This window comes from Gossypium hirsutum, chromosome A06 (assembly GCF_007990345.1).
Source record: "Gossypium hirsutum isolate 1008001.06 chromosome A06, Gossypium_hirsutum_v2.1, whole genome shotgun sequence".
Taxonomy (NCBI): Eukaryota; Viridiplantae; Streptophyta; class Magnoliopsida; order Malvales; family Malvaceae; genus Gossypium; species Gossypium hirsutum.
In genome coordinates, this window is record NC_053429.1 from 6,615,737 (window position 1) to 6,625,198 (window position 9,462).

Genomic DNA, 9,462 nt, shown 5'->3' on the forward strand with positions numbered 1-9,462 from the left:
CTGTTTTTATAATTAAATAATAATTTATTTAATATCATAAAACAATTTATTTATACATTTTTGTTCTCTTGCTTTTTTTCTTTCTAGGTAATGCTTAGATGGCTCTTTTCTTCTATAAGACTACTGCTATTATCTCCAACTCTATCTCTATCTTTAACTTAAATCCTTTCATTAATCATAAATTAACTATTATTATTTAAATTAAACAGCCCATGCATTTAAAATATTTGATGCATTGGGTTCTTTCATTTAAAAATAATAACATGACTTATATTAAAACTTTGATAAATAAATTAATTTATAATTAAGATAATTATTTGATAAATAGTTCCTTTTTACTAAATTATAATAGTTTTATAAATTATATATTGAAATGGGTAGGGAAAAGTTATTTCTCTTTTATATTTTTATAAAGTTATCTCAACATCAATTGTGTCGAGTTCAATTTTGATTTTATGTCACCAATCTTCCGACATAAGTAAAATCGGAAGATTCATTATACTTATGTAATAATTACTAATCCGTTGCATCAAATGAGTTGAGTTTGTTATTTTATTTTATCATGCATTAAACCTTAAACCTTATTCATGATAAATGTAAAAGTAAACTTGATGATGGTTGGTGTTAAGATCTTATGAAATTAATTGCACAGTTTACAGAGAAACAATCGCAATTATTTATGTGGTAAACTCAACAATTGTAGGTGTCAGAGTGTAATTCTATTATAAATATAAGTCAACTTCAATCATTGAGGATTTAAAATTTATCATGCCTACAAGTAGTCATTCACTTTGAACCTGAATCTGAATCTGAATCCGATCATTGTCGACTTCTTAGTCAACAAACCTCTAGATTTTTACCTTGAAATCAATATTTTAAACAAAATTATGTCTTTGTTAAAGGAAGAAAATCACATAGCACGAGTAGTCGTCATTATGGTACTTTTTTTATATACATTAGTACTTTAGTTTTTTTTTTAATTTTAAGTGTGTGTATATTATTTACTTTTAGGGCATTCATTTGTGGAATATCAAGTGTTAGTAATAGATATGTTTGTCTACATTGTAGGTTGAAGAAAGGAACCTTCGCTTTCAAATTAACTTAGGGTATCTAATTCCGAACAAACAAAACTCTTGACTTAGGGATCGTTTATTAATAGCGAAGTTTTTAAAGGTCATTACAATACATCCGATTCCATTGCGAATGCCATTGATCACGACCTAAGTAGAGAGGTAATGACTAGAGACACTGATTTTTCACTTCCCATGCGGCGAAGCGACGGTAACAGTGGAACATGTTTCCCTAATTATGGGCTTTCCAATTGAAGGGTCAATTGTCATCAAGATGAACAAGTTTGATTTGGAGTTGAAAATGAAGAGGTTAAAGTAATAACCATCAAGAATGAACTAATCCTTTATTATTTTTTAGTTTAAGCCCTCATTCATAGTTTTATTAGATTTGAAGGTAGAATAGAAGTGAAAAAGAAACAATAAAGAAAAAAATATTCTTTCTTTTATAGATATAAAAAGATTTAATCTGTGTTATGATTTCTGAGCTAATGTAATATTTCATTTTTTTGGTTTTTGAAATTTATTGATATTATTGTTTTTCACACCCTTCTTTCATCTATTGATATACAAAAATTATCTTTTTATTTCTTTTTTTGGTCTCATATCATATAGCAACCATTTAATTGAATAATAAATGAATATTTTTAACAAAAATTGTCAAAGAGAAAGAAACCTATTTTGTTTTATTGTTTCAAGAAAGGAAAAATCTTATCTATCGAATCATTGCACATTTGATTTTTCCAATGCCTCGAAAACCCAAGGGTTCCTTCACAAGGTTTGTCTATAGAAGGTAAGTTAGGGTTTAAAATCAAGCTAAAAGATACATTTTATTTGGCAGTTTTTTTTTATGCATGTTAAATACTATTGGATGGGTTACCTTTTATTGGCATTGGAAACACGCCACATTATGACAAGGTAGCGTCTCATAGTTTAATGAATCTTTCACTTATTTGATGGGATGGTTAAGAGGTTATCTATGGTTAAGCTCTTCACAACTTATCAATGGGTATAACCCATTTGGTATGAATAGTTTATCAATTTGGATTTGTTATCTCATGTTTTTTTTTGTGAAAAAATAAAAAAATGGAAGCTTTTTTCAAATAATGAGCTAGGTCAACTATTCAATCAAATAATATTGAGTGTGTGTCCCATCTCTTCTCGAAAGGCAAGTGGGTTTTTCTTTGCAAAATTGTGCTCAATTTCATATGTGGCAATTCCGCCAAGATCTCTTCATATTTGGACGAAGACAGACTTATTAAGGGCAGTTGAACGAGGTTTACATAGTTGCATGCATTGGTTGAGAATAGACTGGCAAACATTGTGAGCAATGAGAAGTTTAATCAGTATGTTAAAGGTACATTCTATGTATCATTAGCAGACTATTGATGACAGATAAGTCGGGTGGTCGTTGCCAATTGATGTATCTTCCATTGCTAGAGGACTTCGCTTGTGCTCTGAATAATTTGACTAATCAGATTACAAAGCAATTGAATGGTTGTTGTACCCTCTTTCAAATATAGGTGTGGATGCAGATGTCCTTTATAGCGTTAGTCCCTCCCATCCGTTCTCTTTCATATGTGCAAATAGGTAAAATACTAGCTTATATGGTATGTGCACAATTTTCAAGATTTATTCTTATATAATTTTTATGATACATTTAAAAAATTATTGTAGATTTTGGGTGGACTTGGATCACTCTACGTATTATTAGGACCTAACACATATCTTGATTAATATTAAAAAATATAGCTTAATAGCTTAGTTATTTATTTAAAAGGTTTATAGTTTTGATACCTAATTATCATTTACTTTAATGTTAACTTGGAATTTTGAATGTAGTTTCAATGGACACCGTATTCAACGAAAAATGTTCAAATCATGCTACTGAGGGAAATTTTGAAGGAAGCCCATACTTTAGTTAAGGTATACATGGTCGTTATCTACTTTAACATCGCCAAATGGCAACGCAATGATCAAGTGGCATTCCAATTTAGCATGTGGTAACCAATTCTAAAGTAGCGAAAGGACTTGAGCATTGTTCAAGGTGCTGATAAGAGGGGTCAACCGGATACAAATTGAGCAAATGTTCATCAAGATTGGATCCATGAGTGGAAAATAAGTCACAACTTTGTTATCACTTGACAACTTGTCTGTAACACCCTATTACCCGACTTGATCATTGGATCTGAGTTACGAGGTATCACATTCGTTACTAGAGAAGCTATGATAAAAATATGTTCAATTATTTTATTAAACGATTAATTTCAACAAATACAATAATAAAATACGATATTTAGCCATTTTTGGGTCTTATATGAGCTTATGAAAGCTCTAAAGCTAACCTGAGATCAATTAGGACCAAATTGTAAAGATTCCAAGACATCGGGTTGACATCACAATGTCAGAGGGTTCCTCATCATGACACAACATACTGAGTAGGCCTCGTCACAACGAGTAATACACGATGTCACGTTGTGGCAAAGCAACTTGGTCTCGTTGCGACGACCACCGTTCGACTTCGCAACATGACTTACTGGTTCTAAGTGGTATCATTTTGACACCAACAAATTTTACCTAAAACAAATTCCATATGGTATACATACGAGTTCAACTCAATTGTACCATTCACATTACCTCATTTCTAACATATATTACCATTCATGCATTTAGAATTCAAAGATACATGTCAAAATCTCACACTTATGACCATTTTTAGCCTTTACCACATTCACCGATTCATTCATATGCTTAGATTACCAAAATGGTTACATTTGATGCAATTTCATTATGTGCCAATTCTTAATACAAGGATTCAACCTATTTGATCATTTCAAGTTACCATTTAAACATCTAATATTCACAATATCACATTTTATACCAAAACTCACTCCACCTAGGTACATATCGTATAACGAACCAAAAAGAGACTTTAAAAACATTGATGAATCGATGATTTTAGGATGGATGCTGGATTCATTGCTCGGGGCTTTGAGATGCACCTAAGCCTAGGTACGAAAAACAAACCGTACGATGAGCGATAAAGCTTAATGGTATTTTCATGATTCAAAACAATATAACTTAGATTATAATAAAATGCATACAATTTATATGTTCTAATTTAAACTCGTACAAATACATCATGTATTAAATTTCATCAAACACATTTTTTTAGTGAATTTGACTGATATTTAAACTCAGGAAAACAGTATCACGAAAAGACAATACAAACAAAAACCAAATAAATGAACAACAACATGAAACGACAAAACAACAAAGAAAATAAAACAGCTGGCAAAACAACAAGTAATAAAAGCACCTAGGGACATTCAAACCCAAAAATGAAAAAAAAAATGCCCAAAGCCAAACAATTAGAAGCATTCTACCAAATATCAGCCAACCATCTTCTTCAACCTCTAAGAAAAACTAGTAAAGAAGAAGAACAAAAGCTTCGAATCTGACCTGGAGATTCAACGAACATTCTCCATTATTCAAAGTGCATCAAGGGGAACTGTTGTAACTCTAGTTCCATTCCAAACTTTCCTTCATCGCCCTCGCCTTTGTAGCATCGGGCACGCCATCAATCCAGACACCAAAACTCTGACTTCTCCGACTTTCCAGTGCCAACATGTGAGCCACTTCATTAGCCATACGTGGCACAAAACGGTATGTAACTTTATCAAACTGAGTTTCCAGAATACTGATGTGGTGTATAATTAACCTAATAATCTATTTATCCTTCTCCTTTTTCTTGATACTTTTGATAACCGTCAGGGAATCACCCTTCACAATCAGTCGCTGGAAGCTCATCGAACCCGCAAAAATTAACGCCCTTTCGCATGCCCTCGCTTCAGCCACAAATGTATCAACAACATTAGCAAAAAGATAAGTTTTCGCCCCTATAATTTCTCTTGTTGAATCTCTGGCTAGAGTTGCTGTTATAGCGAGTCTAACTGAACCTTGAAAAGCCGTATCAAAGTTTATCCTAATAACTTCAATACCTGGGGGCCTCCAAATTTCTCTTGTCATAAATCTAGAAGATAGACTATGATACTCTTGAGTAACTCTAAGCTCTTGTTTATACCCTTTAATAAACCCCAACACTTCTTGAAGAGAGAGCTTTACCCCTTCATGTGTCAGTTTATTTCTTCGATACCATAGACTTCATATGGAAAGCACAATGAAATGTTTTTGCTGTTCTTCTGCTGCAGAAAAAGTTTTAACAAAATGTTCCTTGCAACACATCAAATCTCCAAACGATGGAATCGTGATTTCTAAATATGCCCATACACACTGTAGAATACCACAAGACCGCATTAGGTGATCAGAGTCTTCCAGAGCAGCCTTACACAGCGGGCAGATGATGTCAACACTCAGAGTTCTTTGCGCCAGATTGCAAAAATGAGGCAAAAAATTGTTAAACAACCTCCAAATGTGTATTTTAATTTTTTCTGGGATGATCAAGGCCTACAAAGACTTGTAAAATTCATTGTACTCATTAACATTAGTCGAGGTGTAAGTAGTATGCTGTAGGTGCTCAGTAGCTAAAACTTGATACCCACTTTTTACTGTATATTCCTCTGAGCCTTCAAATTTCCAAACAACAAGTCCTTTGAGTTACTTCCAGCAAGAGGAATAGAAAAAATACGCGCTGCTGTAGCATCATCAACTATAGTATGAATCAGCTTCTTGTTCCAAGTACTAGTCCCATGTTCAATCAATTGATTCATAAAAGTCCAATTAGGCACAATTTTTTGAACTGAAACTCTATCGTTTCCTCTCCTAGGCAACTAAGGATCATCCCAAATGTTGATGCGAGCACCATTACCAACACGCCATAAAATCCCATTCGCAATCAACTCCCGAGCGCTGCAAATACTTCTCCAGGTAAACGAGGGGTAAGATCTCACTTTTGCTGATAGTATATCTGTGAAAGGATAATAACGAGCTTTTAAAACTCTAACTAAAAAACAATTAGGCTGGGATAAAATATGCCAAACCTGCTTTGCAATTAAAGCCTTATTAAACAAATATAAATATTTAAAACCCATTCCACCAGCACATTTCAGTTTACACAACTGTTCCCATCTGCTCCAATGCATGGCCCTTCGCAGATTTGTTACTAGTCCACCAGAATTTGTTCATTATGCCTTCAAGCTTTCAATATAAAGACTTCGACAAAAGAAAACATTACATAACATAGAGCGGTATAGCCTGTAAAACTGACTTAACGAAAACCTCATTTCCTGCCATTGACAAATAGCGCAAACTCCATGCTTTAACTCGCTTTCGAAACCGTTCAAAAAAGGTAACAAAAGCCCATGTTTTTTTAAACCTAAGTATTTTTCAAGATTAGAAGCCACCCGAACTCCTAACAAATTGGTTATGTCCTCTTTGACGCTAGAATCCATGTTAGCCCCAAAATAAATAAGAGACTTTTCAAAATTTACCCCCTGCCCTGAAACCAATTTATATTCTTGAATAACATCACGAACCGTTCTAGACCTTTCACTCGTAGCATCTCCATAAAGAATGCAATCGTTAGCAAAAAATAGGTGATTAATTGGGAACCTTTCCCTACCAATTGGAGCACCTTTCATCAAACCTTTTTGCTCAGCTTTCTTAATAAGAGTAGAAAAACCCTTAGCACAAATCAGGAAAAGATAAGGGCTCAGAGGATCTCCCTGTCGTAAACCTCTTGAAGGAGAAAACCATTCACCACAAGCAATATTAAGGCTCACAAAGTAAGAGACAGAACAAACACATCTCATAATGAGTACAATCCAATCAGCATGAAAACCCAGCTGCTTTATCATCCCCGCCAAAAAATCCCATTCAACATGATCATACGCTTTATTCATATCGAGTTTAAGCGCAAAATTCCCTTTCTTGCCCCTTTTCTTTATTTTAAAAGAATGAAGAACCTCATAAGCTATAAGCACATTATCCGAAATAAGCCTTCCAGGGATAAAAGCTCATTGAGCTTCATTAATACAGTTCCCCAAAATTGCACTCATACGAATCACCAAGACCTTCGCGATAATTTTGTAAACAATATTACACAAGCTTATGGGTCTGAACTGTGATAGATTTTTAGGTTTTTCAACCTTTGGGATCAAAACAATGTGTGTTTTATTAATTTCTCCTATCTCAGTTTCACCGTTCAGAATAGATAGACAATAAAGAGACATATCTGCCTCAATAATATGCCAATACCTTTGGAAAAATATTGCAGGAAAACTGTCTACTCCAGGGGCTTTCAAAGGCGCCATTGACTTGACAGCATTGACAATATCCTCCTTAGTGAATTGCGTTAGCAAGGCCTCGTTCATACTATTAGTAACTCTTTTTTCCACTAAACTAAATACATGCTCGTCTGAACCCATATCAAAATCCGAAAAAAGATGAATAAAATAATTCGACGCAAGCCTTAACAACTCCTCAGTCGAAGAAAAACTTTTACCATTCTCATCTTCTAACTCAAAGATGCGGCCACGAAACTAACGTTGAACAGCTACTTTGGTGTTCCGATCTCCATTCTTCAGCCAGTTAACACGAGCACATTACTCCCAAAAAGGTTCTTCCTTATCAGCTTCCAAATTAAGATCTAATTGGACATCCGTGATTTTAGCCAATATCTCATCAGAAGGTTCTTGACTATAGACGCAATTAAATCGTTCTTCTAAAGCCATGCGAGCCTCCTTACCCTCTCTAGTTTTGGATCTGCTCCATTGCTGCAACTGATGACCCAAAAATTCAAGTTTCCACTACACGTTTTCTGAAAATTCAGCCCACCATCTTCTAATCGCCTCCTCGACTAAACTTTTCAAACACCACTTGGCCTCAAAACAAAATGGTTTATCAGGGTTACCATGATTATTCCATCTCATCCGCAAAGTGTCCAAAAGAATGGGACAATGATCAGAAAGAAAATGACATAAATGCTCTAACTGCTAGCTTGGAAATAGATTTACCCAATTCAGCATCGCTACTCCACGATCCAGTCACTCCCTTATATTTGTAGCAAAAACCGTTCCTCTTTCCCATGTAAACCACTGTCCAATAAAACGCAAATCGTTAAGGCTGCAATTCTCTAACGTCATTCGGAAGTCATTCATTTGACGCACTAATCTAAGTCGACCACCTTTTTTTTCAAAAGAATTTGTGATTTTGTTAAAATCATCCAGTACAACCCAAGGGACATTACAATCGTGACTTAGTTGTCGAAGTAAATTCCAATATGCATTTCTACTCCTACTGTCCGGATTCCCATAGAAACCCCTCATCTGCCAAACTTCACCACATTCATTATCATTGACCTCGACATCAATATGAAAAGAGGAGAAGCTCTTAAGCCGCACTAACGAATTACCTTTCCACCCCAAAGATAACCCTTCTTTTGTTCCTATTACCCCGATCTTAATTCCATTCTCAAAACCACACTTCAACCTTACTATCTCTATTTTTTTTTGCACTTAATTTTATTTCCATAAGAAACAAAATTCGGGGATTAACGACTCTCAACTTGTTCTTGAGCCTTTTAATAGTTCGTGGCCTCCCCAAGCCACGAACGTTCCAACTTAAAATTTTCATAGTGCTCGGCTGCTTTGCTCACCAGAGCTAGCTGTTAATTCAAAAGGACCTCCTACATCATTACCACATTCCACAGTTCTCTACCGTTTTTTTCCTTCCAACGTAGTTATTGGGTCATTTTCCTCCACCAAGCCCATGTCCATAGGCCCATTGACCAACTCAGCAATATTTGAATCATTCTTGCCCCAATTATACCAAGTACTCTGCCCATTAATGGAATACTGTTGATTTGATCCCAAATGAATTAAATTGGGATTTGATACTTGATTCCTAAAATCTCTCCCTAAATTCCGCCCATAATCCTTCGCATTATTAAAATTACTGTCTTGACGGACAGTTTCCATGTTATCATCACGACACTGTGACTCATCAACTTCTCGCAACCACCTGCTCACCACTGTATTCCGACGTCTCAGCACCCACACAGTGACAAATCCCAGCCAAAAATAATTTTTGATGGTTCAATTTAAAGATGAAAGGGACAGTAACTCTCACCATGCCCTAATTTTCCACAGATGAAACAAAACAGACTTAACTTTTCATATTTAAAACGAGCATAAACAGTCATAATTTTCCCAGTCTGAATCTTTTTCTTACGTTTCATTGGTGCGGTTACATCCAAACGAACACGAATACGCATATGCTTTTGAATCCCCAAAGCTGGACCTGACATATCATAATCAAGGGATGTTCCCAAAAAATCCCCAAACTGTTTGGCCATAGTTTCAGTCATCAGACCTAAAGGCAATTCATGAACTTGAACCCAAAAATTAGTAAAAATTAACGCCACAGTTGGTGGATT

At 34.9% G+C, this 9,462-nt stretch overlaps 1 long non-coding RNA gene across 1 annotated transcript; it reads left to right on the plus strand.

Annotated features, from left to right (window-relative positions):
- The first annotated feature begins 4,409 nt into the window (after positions 1–4,409).
- Positions 4,410–5,732, plus strand: LOC121230369 (uncharacterized). The gene is made up of 2 exons (XR_005928325.1): positions 4,410–4,733; positions 4,842–5,732. It is a non-coding gene; the product is annotated as an uncharacterized lncRNA (long non-coding RNA).
- The last annotated feature ends 3,730 nt before the right edge of the window (positions 5,733–9,462 follow it).